This window comes from Solanum pennellii, chromosome 2, assembly GCF_001406875.1.
Source record: "Solanum pennellii chromosome 2, SPENNV200".
Lineage (NCBI taxonomy): Eukaryota > Viridiplantae > Streptophyta > Magnoliopsida > Solanales > Solanaceae > Solanum > Solanum pennellii.
In genome coordinates, this window is record NC_028638.1 from 814490 (window position 1) to 831330 (window position 16841).

Sequence of the window (16841 nt, forward strand, 5' to 3'; positions counted from 1 at the left end):
TGAATAACTTTGTACAAAATGCACACAAATTATTTAATAGCTAGGCGAATTAGAAAGATATCTAGTCATAACAAAATCATCGAAATGCAAATTAACTTGAAGTCATTAGTTAGACAAGCTCAACCAAGTAATTAGACAAAGATGACTTATTTATTAATTCTTTTAGTTAGATCTAAAGTCGTTTATCAAACATATTAAATCCTATAGGCATGCTTTCTAACACAAATAAGTTTGCAAATTAGCATATAATTCCCCCTTCCCTTAGGCAGTCGCCCAAATTTATTTTATATATATAAAGTTAAAGAGTTGCACAAATATTACAAGCAAAAATAAAGAACCAATAGCATTAAAATGGATAAAGCTTCCTCCACAATTTCTTCTAGGTGACTCTTCAACATCTTGAACTCTAAGTTCATAACCTGGTAGAAAGGGTAATGTAACATATAAGCAATGGAAAAATAATTGTAATATAAAATGCTCATAGTAACAAATTACTTTCATATGCACATATATAAACAACACATAAGAAATAAAAGGGACAAAGCATAGATGAAGACATATTACCACACATAGGGAGAGGATAAGAGAAATATCTTGGATGCTTCCTTTTGTTTCCAACAACAATAATGATAATTATGCAAAAAACGAGATTTTAGAATAGTAAAGAAGGCTAACCAATTACGCCGAAAGGTTTATCAGCAACGAAGTATTAAGTAAGGTTTCGATCCACAACAGCAAAACAACAAGAAAGAGTCCAAAGGATAATTCAAAGATTAACAAGAGTTCTTACTTCTTTTTAAGAATAGGGGAGTAATATTTAAAGTATTTCAAGAAAAAGCAAAGAGAGAATGAGAGAGCAAAGTGTAATGAGAGAACTTGTGTTGAAAGTGTCTATATATAATAATGAAAGAAGGGTCCTACTTATATAGTAAAGAGGGGGGAGCATATAAGAAAAATAAATAAATTAAGGAGTAAATGAAAACACAAAAAATTATTTTTTACCAAATATAAGCAAGTAAGAATAAATTAGTAGAGAGTATTATTTTTTCCTTAAATAAAGAGGAGCCAAAAATCAGAAAAAATAAAAAATGTCATTACCAAATATAAGAAATAAAAATATTTTACCTTAAATAAATAAGGGTTAAAACAAAATTATTTTAAATTAATTTTCTACCAAAGTAAGAAATAAGTTTTAAGTAAGCAAAATGTTACCATAAATCGGCCACAATTTTAACAAATCATAAAAGACTTCACCAGAAATAAATTAATCAACAACTTACCAATTTAATTAAATTTAAATAAGATAAAGAAGTCAATTAAGGTTCTCATATTAACTAAACATATTACTAATATTTGTAGACAATTGAAATAACTAACTAAAAGGAAGCAATAGAACTTAAAGACCCAATCGTATATCACTATTCACAAATTAGAAAATTATTTCAATCTACCATAACCATTCAAAGGGTAAATCAACAAGAGAATAACCAGTTCAATCATAATTAAAATTAACAATCTACTCTAAAATAACAAGTAAGTAGGACGATGATCAAGTCGAAGCTCAACATCGAGGTCATTACAAATTATGACTAGCAACAAGAAAATCATGTAAATTTAATTAAGCAAAGCAATTGATTTAGAAGCAACACAATACAATCAATTTCCACTTCAAATTGGCTCAAGAACCAACCAAACACTCATTTAACAAACTGACAAACAGATACAGAAGAGGATGGAGCTTCAACACGATCCTTATCGACACTGAACAATCAACCACATGCACAAGGATTTAAGTCATCTTAAAAGTAAAAGCTCATACCTGGGAAAGACCTAATAGATTTGTCCTTATTGAAATACTTTGTGGATTCATCGGAACTCATAGTTAGGTAGCTTTTGGTTACCACTATTTGCCGGAGTTTCTATCTTTCGCCTGAGGTTGATCTTGTTGTTGGTTGTTCATCGTCGGCATTGCTGTTTGGAGCTGCTGGTGGCCTGGGATTCTGCCGGAAAAGAGAGAGGGACAGAAAGCGCCAGAGTTGCTGCTGGTCGCAGCAGCTGGCCGGAATTGCCTGGGTGCTGCTGCTTTCCTGCAAAAGAAAAGAGAAGAAGAAGGGGAAGAGAAGAGACGGGAGGGGGAGAGAGGTGAAGAGGAGAGAAAGAGGGAGAAGGGGCGGTGGCGCCTAGAAGCTGCTGCTTCCGGCAGCTGGTGGTTGGTCGGAGAAGGGAGAGAGGAGGATGGAGCGACGGAAGAAGAGGAGGGGAGGGAGAGAGGAGGATGGAGCGACGGAAGAAGAGGAGGGGAGTGAGAGAGGAGGATGGTGAGGAGAGAAGGGAGGTCACCGGGAAAAAATGGAGAGGGGGAAGGAAACTGAAGAGGGAAGATGATGAGTGATATTTTAGTTTTTTGTCTTTAGGATACTAGAAATAGGAAGAATAGGAGGTTAGATCTTGACCGTAGGATTAGTTTAGATGTACGGCTAGAAATTGATCTAGGATTTGATGAATTAATGGATGGATGAGATTAAAAGATGAAGTCTTAAAATCAAATTGCATTAAATATGGAATGGCTAAAATTGCAATTAAATTGACTAAAATGAAAGGGTGACTATAATTGAAATAAAATTTGAATTAGAGTGGCTAGAATTGAAAGAAATTAAAATAAAATAGATTAGGATTTAAATAATTTTGAGAAAATTTAGGAATTACTATTTAACTAAAATATTATATATATTAAAATATTTTTTTTATATAATTGAAAATAACTTAAATTTTAAAACATTCGGAATTCATTAATAATTTTAAAATATTTTAATGATATTTACAATAATTTTATAAAGTAAAACATACTAAAATATAAAATTTACAAGCAAAATCGACTGAAAATTCTAAACATTAAATAAATTTTAAAATATGTATTTAATCGAATAGTATTCCTAGAAATGGTTAAAGGTCGATCAAAATTGGGTGTCAACAGCTGCCCCTTGGCTGATTGAGAATGAAGAATGAATCGTCAGGCAACCAACGTTGACTTAGTAGCCGATTTTGTCCGACCGAAGACAGATGTCAGTGGGATAAATTGAAGAGAGTATAGAGTTAAAAAAGGGTAAGATCGAGACTTTGGTATGAAGTCGCCTACATATCTCTGGTTATACGAGAATCAGGTCGTGTGTTATTCTAGATTCAAGAGCAAATGAAACTCTTAAAAGTTGAAAGAGCGCTAAGGTATTCCGAGGGCACGATATTGGCTTGAATGGATAAGATTAGAGTAGCGAAGAGAGATGGATAAGCGATAAAATCATGATTAAGAGACAAGAACAGAGATCGATCACACCTGCAAAATTAGAAAAACTAAGCATCCTTTGTAAGGCGACAAACCTAAATATCATTTTAAGGCGGACGAGCCTAAGTCCTAGAAGGCAGACAAGCCTAAATGTCCTTTAAGGCGGACGAGCCTAGATGTCCTTTATGGCGGACGAGCCTAGATGTCGCATAGTAAGGCGAACGAGCCTAAATATCGCATTGTAAGGTAGACGAGCCTAAATGTCATTTTGTAAGGCAGACGAACCTAAATGTCGAATTGAAAGGCAGACGAGCCTAAATGTTGCATTATAAGGAGGACGAGCCTAAGTGTCGCATTGTAAGGAGGACGAGCCTAAATGTCGCATTGTAAGGCAGACGAGCCTAAATGTCGTTATGTAAGGCGGACGAGCCTAAATATCGCATTGTAAGGCAGACGAGCCTAAATATTGTTTTGTAAGGCGGACGAGCCTAAATGTCGAAACAATAGGTCACAGTAGGGAGTTGAGTCTGACAATATTCCAGAATAGCCTGAATAGTATCCTGAGTAGGCGAATGATAATGCGAGTAGCCAAGAATTTGATAGTCTTTGTTTGTAAGCATGAAGGTGGTTGTTCAAAAGGCGGTTGATTTTATCTGTAATCTGCACATCTGTAACTTGTAATATAACTTAAATAGAGTGATTAGAGCAAATATATCAAAATAAGCGGTAAATGTAAACATGATGCAATTCCTATGTTGACCATGAATGTTTGCCTTAAGACCATGAAAAATGACGTCTTAGGCTATGATGTTTAGGGACATGATACGCAAAATGTATCCTCAGGTCATGAAATGTTGTCTGCAGGCCATGAAAATGAAGCCTTTAGACTATGACACCTTCGGATCATGCTAGACAGAAAGTAAATCCCTAGGCCATGATATGATGTCCGCAGGACATGAAAGATGGTGCCTTTGGAGGATGATGCCTTTGGAATATAAGTAATGAGTAAAGAGAGCGTATCTTTTTTTTTGGCATCTGTTGATACTTGTGACTTGATTTGATTCAGGCACATGCAAACTTTGAGCACGATGCAATTTTGGGCTTATGCAAACTTCGGGCATAATGCAGTCTCGGGCACAATGCAATGAGGCATTTCTTCGGGCACATGCAATGATGTCGGGCGCATGCAATATCGAGCACATGCGATGATGCATTTCTTCAGGCACATGCAATATCGAGCACATGCAATGATGCATTTCTTTGGGCACATGCAATATCGAGCACATGCAATAATGCGTTTCTGCAATCTCGGGCATAATATAATGATGCAGTTCTTCAAGCATAATGCGATATTAGGCGTAGATGCAAATGGTGCAATATCGGGCAGAATGTAATTTGCCAACACAACAGTTTTTTGAGAGCGTACAATTGCTTGGGCGTCCGCCTTATTGGAAGGGTCGAGTGTTATTTGTGGGGCTCAAAAGTGGTATGTTGATTGTTGAAGTTGCCTTTGTATATGTACCTGTATTTTTTGCATTCAAAGAAAAATAGTTAGTTTAAAGGGGGGGGTTAATCTGTATCCATGATTTGACACCGCGTGCTCCTTTGATGTCTGATAGAATGTTCTTTGGAGTGTTGTCGAAAAATTTGAGATCCCCTCAAAATTTTTGCCCCGGTGTAGAACTTATGTTATTCTGATCTGTTGTAGTTGTAGCTTGACTGTTGAATTTTTTGAGATTCTCTACAAATTTCTACCTAGTCTTGATTTTCAGCAATTTTGAGATCCTCTCAAAATTCTGCCCCAATTGTTGAGAAGAAATGCTTTTGATGAAATTTTTGAGTTTACTCAAAAATTCTGCCCAGCATGGAGATGTGCAAGGAGAAATCTTGATGGAATTTTTGAGACCCTCTCAAAAATTCTGCCCCAGTTATCAATAGAAGGGGAAAATGAAAATTTTTATTATGATAAGACCGAACTCCCATAGGAGCGCCTACGTATCCCCTCTTAAACGGGAATCAGGTCTGATGTAGTTCCAAATTACAAAGAGCATGAGTGAAACATCAAAAGAACCCTTTTCGAGTAACAACTAAATGGTAGATTTTGCTTAGCTTTATTGCCCATGCATTATCATGGGTTTCTAAATGTGCAAAACATGAAGTTAAATGGTGCAAGCCTTATTTGGAAACTGGATCAAGTAATCTTTGGTGCGTTTATATTTGAACTTTCTTTGTCGCAAAGTCCTCCAAGCATATGACCTTAGTTTCAATCAGTTGTTGAACCTTGTCTTTCAGATCACGATATTTTTCTATTGTATGTCCTTCCATTCCTGAATGATAAGCACAAACCTTAGAGGGTTCAATCCACGATGCACGCGTAGTCATCCTTATCTCATTGATAGGAGCGATATGACCAGCGATCCTCAATTTTTCATAAAATTGGCCTATAGGCTCAGTCAGAGGAGTATAAGTTTTGTTAAGTCTCTGTTCAACCTTGAAGAGGTTTTTGCAGATATGTGGTCGAGTGACGACTTTGGCATTGTGACTAGGATATGCTGGCTGGTTATATGGCCGAGGAGTCCTTTGGTACGGAGATATTTGATGTGGAAGGATTGGAAATGATATGAGAGGCGTATGATGCCAAAGGAACTTGGTGCAGAGGTGTTTCATATCGAGGAACTTGTATGCCAAGATTCTGCGGGTATGGAGTAAGATGTTGAGGTTTAGGATCATATGTATGATGTTGCGGATGATATGGGTATTTGGGAAGTGGATGTTCTTTGGAGGCATTTGAATGGAGCTTGGTTGAATTTGAGAGGTAGAGTAATCTGGAAGAGGATTATTTTGGAGAGTGACTTGACTTGCGAAAGGTGACATATCTATCTTTGTCTCCAAAGTGGGATTGACGGAGAGTAATAACTTTGCCCACTAGCGCATGTCCAACACCTCTTCTTCTAACTTCTTTATTTTCTGCTCAAGGCTTGATACCAACTCGTCTGAAAGACATTTCTTTTTAATAGTTTTGCACATAACTTTGTCATTAGTCGCTTTCACTTGCAATTCTCAGTCGAAAGAGAAGGAAGTGAACCCTTTGATCGCGTGTGGTAAACCATTGTCTACAGATCAACCATTGTGAAAGGGTAAAAAAAATAAAAAAAATAAAAGCAAAACAAAGCCCAAGTTAGAACATTGCATGAATTGGGATATCAAACACATTATTTTAAGATAAATGCCCAAAAGAGCCACGTTGAGCCAAAGGTAGGCCTAAGCGACACATCAGTGATGCAAAATAATTAATTCAAGCCTTATTTGCCAATTTGGAGTTTGGATTAGAAGAAACAAAATAACTTTCATTTATTATAAAATTCAAACAATACATCATAATTGAAAAACAAAACTGAAGTATACTAAGGGAACAGGGATAACATGGGGGGAAATCATCCTAAATTCTGAAATCTTGGGGGTATCGACTTCAAGAGCTTGGCGCCAATTGACCTCTTGTAATGGGAGGGACTTCTTGTCTCATGTTCAACACCTCCGTGCCCATATGTTTTCCCTTTCATCGGCAAGCCCATGGTATCCTTCTCCACTTGATATTGGGACTTCAAACTCTATCAAGATCCATATGTGGTACTCATGCGTGCATAAAGCCTGTCGTGCACCAATAGAAATGGTCAACACACGCTCCCATCGTCGAAGTATGTTGTGGACTTGTGGTTTATCTAGTCCAAACTCATACTTAAATGGCTCCATGTCAGATTGGAGTGGTATGATTTGAGTTTGCCCAAATTGGCAAAGTACTCAAAGACGCGCATATGGTTGGACAGCTTTTAAGACAATAAGCTCAATGAATTATCGGTTGTCCCCTCTTACTATGACATTAGGTGTGGACAACCAATGAAGCTTCCATTAAATTCGGTGGCTCTCAAGATCGGTCAAAAATATCTGGCAGTCCACAAATCCTACAGGTGCGACGAAACGTGCCAACCTTCTTGGATGGTTATCAATCTTGTTGCCTTGACCAAGATAGGTATCTACCACGTCAGATCGCTTGTGGAAATGATCAATAGCCCATAGTTGAAGTAGAAGGTTGCATCCCTCGAAGAACATTCTACCATCAACACATGCTGACAGACTCCTCATTATCTCCGCCAGGATCATAGGCACTATGGTTTTCCTAGGCTCGCCCCCTCTTTGAGCTAGGTCTCAAACCACGTACCTTAGACATGTATCGATTTTTCCCCTTGATTTAGGAAAATCAAGGATCCCAATAAGACGATGGCAAAGGCATCCAGATGATACTTTTCCCATTCTTCAACGGAGCACTCAAATTCATAGCCATAAATGTAGTAGCCATCATCTCGACCGAATCATGAGCATAAGAAGTCTAAATGAGTCCACCCAAGGTCTAAAGAAGTTCAGATTGGATTAGACTTCATCCCCATACTCTTTAGAAATTCCCTTGATGACGGCTTATAAGGTAACATTATTTGACACTCATGGTATGGAAGGTCGATGAAATAGCTAATTTCTTCAATTGTTGGTGTCAAGTTGCAATCTGTAAACTTGAACACCATTCTCACAGGGTCCCAAAACTCTAGTAGCGCCCTAGTCAGGTGAGGGTTTGGTGTGACAAAGATAAGAAATGTGAGGCCACCCAACAATTGATGAATCTCCCTTTCCCTATATCTTATTATATCCATCCACCAGGTCTTAAGTCTTTGACTCAGCTCTGTCACCATTTGAGGGTTTGGGGGTTCATACTCATCCATGACTCTGCAAATAAAATAATAAACAACTTCTAAACTCCATTTTGGCAAAGTTGGCTTGATTTAATTATTATGATCACGTTGACACATAAGTATGCAATTTGTCTAAAGGGTGTTGGGGGCCTTTAGACGAGAGGGTGGCTACTAATTATGTGAATTGACACCGAGGGTCAAACCACCTAGGGCTTATGCAACATGTATGACCTAACCAGGACTCCTAAGAGTTGGCTTGACACGGACTTGAAAGGGATTCTATGCGAGAGGCTCGTGGTTTCACGGTAGTAAAACTATCTGTTACGTCCACGCATATGCCGACTCTATATAATGGGCTTTTGAATAGAATTGGAGTAGTTGTGAGAGGTGAAAAGGCACAACATCACGAGAACAAAATAAAAAAAAAGGAAAAGAGTCCCAATTGGGGGAAGTATGAGCGGAATGTCAGTTATCAAAGCAATAAACACTTAGCATTTAAATTGAAAAGCGGTAACATATAGACAATTTATAAAACAATAAATAAATAAATAAACATGTAAGTAAACAAATAAGGTAAAAGGAAAAAGGTGAAACATGGTATAACACAATTAAGGAAGAGGGAAGGGGTGAGACATGAAAAAAGACAGTAAATAAGGCAACAAAATGATAATCAAACATGATAAACACCTAACAAATAATGAAATAACCAAAATAAAGTAAACCTCACATAAATAAGCACGAAACACGTAATGGTAAGAACCGAATATCTCCAGCAGAGTCGATATTCTGTCGCGCCTTATTTTTCATCAAAACGAGTTTTGTGCACGACCTAACAACTCTTTTGGGATTTTGAGTTTGGAGTCGCCACCCAACGAATTACGGCGCGTTAGGGCACCTATCTAACCTAACTAAATCTTACTAGGGTCAACGAGCTAGAGATCTGGGTAAGGGTTCAAAATACCTCGAGGGGAAGGTGTTAGGCATCCCTCGAGATCAACAAATGTGGGTCCTGGCCGTATCTCATGCAATCTATGTGGGGGTTATAAGTAGCAAATAAGGTCACTTCATTGATTAGTTAATTAATTAGCATGCTCGCTAAGTAATAACAAATATAAAACAATTAAGACTATTTTATTGTTTTAATTAATTTAAACATACAAGGCTAGGTGATAGAAATAAATAAACAATCAAGCTTATTTTTATTTGTTTTAACATACGAGACTATGTGATAAACAAATTGAACAAATAGCTCATGTTATTATTTTAATTAATGTTTAAACATGCGAGACTAAGTGATAACAATAGAATATATACTAAGGAATTAAGAAAGAGATTAGCGAGAGGATAGAAAAGAGACAAATAAATAAGAAAACAAAAATGTATTTTTATTTTAAATCTACCCCAAATAAATATAATTAAACAAACAAATAAAGGGATAAAGGGAAGGGAGACTCTAAGAGACCTCTTGGATCAGCACTCGACTTTTCTTTTATTTTTTGATAGGCTATCGTATAGGGACATACAAAACCAAAGTTTGTCTTTCAAGCCTGAGTCGATGTCATCATCTCTGTAGGGCCAACTACCACTACCCCACCACCACATGCATTTCGTACCTAAAAGGTGCCTAATCGTCCCAACTTGATTGTCCAAGAGGCATTGGAATCTTACAGAGTGGATTTAGAAAAAATAGAATATAAGGCCCTCCTAGACACCAAGTCAAACAAACAAGACAAACAAAACGGTCATTTTATCACGGTAGGTTTCAATTTGACCTATAACTTTTAATTAGGCATACTTGTGTTAGAAAGTGAATGCACTGGCCTGCCACATCATATATATTAATTTTTAATAAAAAATTTATTGTCTCTTTCTTTGTTCTATTTTCCTTTTATATTTTTTTCTTTCTCTTTCAAGCCCCTTTCTTTTTTTCTTTTTTTTTTTGCCATTGAAGAGAAAAATTCAAGTTTTAGTTATGATAGTTTTAAGCTTATATTTATGAAATGTACAGTTATGAAATTTTAAATTTTATTGTTAAAAGATAAAGTTATAAATCTTTGATAATCTTTCGTTTTTTGCAATTGATTAATTTTTTTCCCACCATTTTCATCTTCTTGCAAATATCAAAAGTTTACAATCAACTCAACTCACTTCTTCCTTCTTACCATTAATATTATTAAGTCTTAAATCTTTGATATATAAAAAAATACTCAAATTTTGGAGGAGTTGACGATATGTTTATGTTTTCATCATCGATGACCGCAACAACAGTATTTAAAGGTAAAATTTAGCGAGTTTCATCTACTATTTGATTGATACTCAAGTTATTTTCATGGATGAATTTGTCGAATCTTCAAATTTAGGTAATGGGTACATAACAATGAATCTTTTCATTTCTACTTTCAATAATCACATATGAGTTTTGTTGAAAAGATCCAAAATTCTTTCTGAACTTGAATTTAAATTATCAAACTAGGGCACTAAAAAAGCAAGATAATAATTTGCTAACCTATTTGGCCATGTGGTTAGGCATTATGATTATCAATTTTAATAATATTGATAAAGAGTTGGTTTACAAAATTTCCTAATTTCATGCACAAATTGAATAATCAAAATTCTAAAATCAAGAAGAATAATGAAATTTCATGGTAAATCCAAGCTTAAAGAAGGTGAGTGATAAAGAAATTTGGTTTATGTTATTGTGAAGAAGAAAGAAAATAAATAAGAAAAATAATAATTAAAAATACATATATTGTCACGACCCAAAACCGAGCCGCGACTGGCACCCACACTTACCCTCCTATGTGAGTGAACCAACCAATCTAAACCCTAACATTTCATTATAATATCAACAGAAAGTAATGCGGAAGACTTAAACTCATTAATAAAAAGACAATTCAATAACTTCTAAAATTCAACATCTATTATTCCCCAAAATCATGAAGTCATCACCACAAGAACATCTATGAACGAATTACTAAACTAAGAGTATTCTAAGAAGCTAAAATAAACAAAAGCTAGTCCATGCCGGAACTTCAAGGCATCAAGACATGAGGAAGAAGATCCAGTCCAAGCTAGAAGCATTAGCTCACCCTGAAATCCGGTGTAATGAAGACTGGCTAGAGTTGCGGTTGAGTTGAAGACGACGGTATGTTTGCTGCACTCCACAAATAACAAAGAAAACAAATACAAGTAGGGGTCAGTACAAAACACGGGTACTGAGTAGATATCATCGGCCAACTCAAAATAGAAAACAGTATATATCAGATAATATCATAAATCAACTACAATACTCAACGTGTAGCAACAACAAGTTCTATAATCATTAATAAACACCGCCAAGTTCACACATGAGGACTCAAGCCTCAATACCATACTCTTTTGGGAATTAGGTTCATTAGATTGAGTATATTAACATCTTTCAAGATTCTTTATCTTTATTCCTCTTGTGTCGGTACGTGACACTCCGCTCCCCTACTACTATGTGTCGGTACGTGACACTCCGATCCCCTAATTCTACGTGTCGGTTCGTGACACCCGATCCCCTAATTCTACGTGTCGGTTCGTGACACCCGATCCCCTAATTCTACGTGTCGGTTCGTGACACCCGATCCCCTAATTCTACGTGTCGGTTCGTGACACCCGATCCCCTAATTCTACGTGTCGGTTCGTGACACCCGATCCCCTAATTCTACGTGTCGGTTCGTGACACCCGATCCCCTAATTCTACGTGTCGGTTCGTGACACCCGATCCCCTAATTCTACGTGTCGGTTCGTGACACCCGATCCCCCAATTCTACGTGTCGGTTCGTGACACCCGGTCCCCCTAATTCTACGTGTCGGTTCGTGACACCCGATCCCCTAATTCTACGTGTCGGTTCGTGACACCCGATCCCCTAATTCTACGTGTCGGTTCGTGACACCCGATCCCCTAATTCTACGTGTCGGTTCGTGACACCCGATCCCCTAATTCTACGTGTCGGTTCGTGACACCCGATCCCCTAATTCTACGTGTCGGTTCGTGACACCCGATCCCCTAATTCTACGTGTCGGTTCGTGACACCCGATCCCCTAATTCTACGTGTCGGTTCGTGACACCCGGTCCCCTAATTCTACGTGTCGGTTCGTGACACCCGCTCCCCTAATTTCATTCTATTAATTCATCAATCCTTCTTTATACCAAGGCATCATCAACCCCATTACTTTAGTTCATCAAGCCTTCTTTTATACTAAGGCATCATCAATCTCATTAACAAAGTAGATTAGGGTTTTTCAAGATTTGGGATTCAATAGCTTCATCATGCTTATTTTATCACAATTATATACAAAATCACATCATGCATGCACACAATTAAGCATATAGAAGGGTTTACAATACTACCCAATACATATCATTCGCTATTAAGAGTTTACTACGAATAGCATAAACCATAACCTACCTCCACCGAAGATTCGTGATCAAGCAAGCAAATTCCCCAAATTCTTGTTGTCCTCTTCGTTTCTCTCTCTCTCTACTCGTTCTCCCTCTCTTTCTGTTCTTTTTCTTTTTCTTATTCAAACCCTCTTTCTTTTACCCTAATTAGCATATAATTAAGTATAAAGATGGCAATAATATCCCACTAATTAACTCAAGGTTACCTCTTTTAACCCCCAAGTAATTAGACTTATTAACATTAACCCTCTAACTTTATAATTAAAGCAGGAATAGTCCAAAACGCCCCTTAAATTACTTACCAGAAATCCGACCCAGCCTGGGATTACGCAGCCTGTGACGGGCCGTCGTGCCTGCGACGGTCCGTCCTGCTGCTCCGTCACAGAGTTCAGAGACTAGATTTTTACCAAGAGTCTGTGACGGCCCGTCACGCCTGTGACGGTCCGTCCTGCCATTCCGTTACGAAGTTCAGAGAGTCGATTTCAGTACCCAAATTTCAGAATTCTAAGTGTTTTGGAACGAGACCCCCTCGACGGTCCGTCGTGCCCATGACGGTCCGTCGTGGGTTCCGTCGTCTCAGCCAGTTTTTCCAGAAATAAAATCTGCAGCTCAAAACGACTAAACAGGTCGTTACAATAGATACCAATTTACCCATCGTTCGTCCTCGAACGATCACAAGAAGAAAAACAAGGGCAAAAAGGAGTACCTGAATCTGTAAACAGGTGTGGGTATCTTTCTCGCATATCAGCCTCCTTCTCCCAAGTGGCCTCTTCAACTGGTCGATTCTTCCATTGAACTTTGATGGATGCAATCTCCCTTGATCTCAACTTGCGAATTTCTCTATCTAGAATGGCAACAGGCTCCTCCTCATAAGACAAATTCTCATCAAGCAGAACTGAATCCCAACGAATGATGTAGTTTCCATCCCCATGGTATCTTTTCAACATAGACACATGAAATACCGGATGCACTCCTGACAGCCCTGGAGGCAAGGCTAATTCATAAGCCACCTCCCCTACTCGCTTAAGTACTTCAAATGGTCCAATATACCTTGGGCTTAGCTTACCTCTTTTACCAAACCGCATCACCCCTTTCATAGGCGAAACCTTCAGCAAGACTTGCTCACCCTCCATGAACTCCAAGTCCCTAACCTTTCGATCTGCATATTCCTTTTGCCTGCTTTGAGCCGCTAGAAGCTTTTCTTGAATAGATTTCACCTTCTCTAATGAATCCCTCAAAAGGTCAGTACCCCAAGGTCTAACCTCAAATGCATCAAACCAACCAATGGGAGACCTACATCTCCTCCCATACAATGCTTCGAAAGGAGCCATATCAATACTTGAGTGATAGCTATTATTGTATGAAAACTCCGCTAAGGGTAAGAAGTTATCCCAATGGCCACCAAATTCTATCACACATGCACGAAGCATATCCTCCAACACTTGAATCGTTCGCTCAGACTGTCCATCGGTCTGAGGGTGAAATGCAGTACTAAGGTCCAACCTAGTACCTAATTCCGCATGCAATGTTCTCCAAAACTTAGAAGTAAACTGCGTACCTCTATCTGATATGATGGAGAGTGGAACTCCATGCAACCGAACAATCTCTGAGATGTAAAGTTTGGCTAACTTCTCTGCATTGTAAGTCACCTTGACCGGAATGAAATGAGCAGACTTAGTTAACCTATCCACAATTACCCAAATAGAGTCATACTTACCCATTGTCTTTGGAAGACCAACCACGAAATCCATTGCGATTCTCTCCCATTTCCATTCAGGAATGGGCATTCTCTGAAGTGTTCCTCCGGGCCTCTGGTGTTCATACTTTACTTGTTGACAATTTGGACATTTGGCAACAAAATCAACAATGTCGCGCTTCATTCTACTCCACCAAAAGTGTTGCTTTAGGTCACGATACATCTTGGTTGCACCAGGGTGTATAGAATACCTTGAACTATGAGCCTCTGTCAGAATAGTGTTGATCAAATCATCAACACGGGGTACACATACCCTTCCCTTGATTCTCAAAACACCTTCCTCATCGATTGTTGCTTCTTTAGCCTCTCCTCGCAACACTTTATCTCGGATCCGGATCAATTTCTCATCATTAAACTGTTTTCCCTTGATCTTGTCAAGAAAAGAAGATCTCGCCTCCACACTGGCCAAAAATCCTCCCTTCTCATTTACTTCCAACCTCATAAGGTCATTAGCCAGAGTCTGAACCTCTCTAGCCAATGGGCGTCTAGAAGCTTGTAAGTGAGCTAAACTACCCATGCTCCCTGCTTTTCTACTTAAGGCGTCTGCCACCACATTAGCCTTTCCTGGGTGATACAAGATGGTGACATCATAATCCTTCAGTAGTTCCATCCATCTCCTCTGTCTCAAATTCAAATCTTTCTGAGTAAAGACATACTGTAGGCTACGATGATCCGTATAGACTTCACACTTAACCCCATATAGATAGTGCCTCCATTGCTTTAATGCAAACACTACCGCAGCCAACTCCAAATCGTGGGTCGGATAATTACGTTCATGCACCTTTAATTGCCTCGAAGCATACGCAATTACATTCTTCTCTTGCATTAGCACTGCACCCAAACCAGAATAGGATGCATCACAATACACAATGAAGTTCTTACCCTCTACTGGCAAGGTAAGGATAGGTGCGGTAGTCAGCAAGGTCTTGAGTTTCTGAAAGCTTTCCTCACATTCATCCGACCATACAAATGGAACATTCTGCTTAGTCAAGTTCGTCAATTGGGAAGCAATAGAAGAGAATCCCTTGACAAATCGACGGTAGTAACTGGCTAAACCAACAAAGCTTCTTATTTCTGACACATTAGTAGGTCTTACCCAATTCTTCACTACTTCGATCTTAGAAGGATCCACCATCACTCCATCCTTAGAAACCACGTGCCCCAAGAAGGACACTGAATCTAGCCAAAACTCACACTTGGAGAATTTGGCATAAAGCTTTTTCTCCCTCAACATTTCCAACACAATTCTCAAATGCTCCTCATGTTCCTTCTTACTCTTGGAGTATATCAGTATATCATCAATAAATACGATCACAAAGAGATCCAAATATGGCTTAAAAATCCCGTTCATCAAGCTCATGAAAGCAGCAGGGGCATTCGTTAGTCCAAAGGACATTACCAAGAATTCATAATGCCCATACCTGGTTCGAAAAGCAGTCTTTGGCACATCTGCTGCCCGTATTTTCAATTGATGATAACCAGACCTCAAGTCAATCTTAGAGAAGACACAAGCACCTTGTAACTGATCGAACAAATCATCAATGCGAGGAAGAGGATACCTGTTCTTAACAGTTACTTTATTTAGTTGCCGGTAATCTATGCACATCCGAAGACTCCCATCTTTCTTCTTCACAAACAAAACAGGAGCACCCCAAGGGGATGCACTCGGTCTAATAAAGCCTTTCCCTAACAATTCTTGAAGTTGGGCTTTTAACTCCCTTAACTCTGCTGGAGCCATTCTATAAGGGGGTATGGAAATGGGACGAGTACCCGGCTCCAGATCAATGCAAAAGTCAATATCCCTATCCGGTGGCATACCAGGAAGGTCTGCAGGGAACACATCCAGAAACTCACGGACTACCGAAACCGACTCAATCGAAGGTACTTGGGTAGTATCATCCCTGAGGTGTGCCAAGAACGCTAAACACCCTTTACTAACCATTTTCTTAGCACGAAGAAAGGAGATGATACGAACTGGAGTGGAAGTGTAGTCACCCTCCCACACTAACGGATCTGTCCCAGGCTTGGCCAACGTTACAGTTTTAGCATTACAATCTAAGATTGCAAAATTTGGAGAAAGACAAGTCATACCCAGAAATACATCGAAATCAACCATTTCTAAGATAACCAAGTCTACATGAGTATTGCTCCCCACAAAAGTCACCAGACAAGACCTATATACCTTTTCAACTATCACAGACTCACCCACCGGAGTAGAAACACGAATAGGCATGTCAAGCAATTCACAATGTAAATTAAGACCAGTAGCAAATGAGGAAGATACATATGAAAATGTGGAGCCAGGATCAAATAATACAGAAGCCATGCAATCACAAACCAAAAGATTACCTGTGATAACAGCATCTGATGTCTCCGCTTCAGACCGCCCAGGGAAAGCGTAACAATGGGCCCTATCACCTGTCTGCCCGTTGCCCCTACCATGTGGTGTTGTAGTAGCTCCAGTTTGTCCGTCACCCCGGCCGTTTTGGTGACCACCATTACCTCGGCCACCACGTCCTCCCGAATAACGGCCTCTACCATGACCACCTCTACCTCTAGCTATTGGGGGTCCATAACTCTGTTTTGGACAATTCCTCCTAATGTGTCCGATCTCTCCACATCCATAACACTCTCTGG

General features: G+C 38.8%; 1 long non-coding RNA gene across 1 annotated transcript; it reads right to left on the reverse strand.

Annotated features, from left to right (window-relative positions):
* Positions 1-269: 269 nt before the first annotated feature.
* Positions 270-811, reverse strand: LOC107010854. Its single transcript, XR_001455757.2, has 2 exons — positions 676-811; positions 270-419 (listed from the first exon to the last, which is right to left on the reverse strand). It is a non-coding gene; the product is annotated as an uncharacterized LOC107010854 (long non-coding RNA).
* Between the last annotated feature and the right edge of the window lie 16030 nt (positions 812-16841).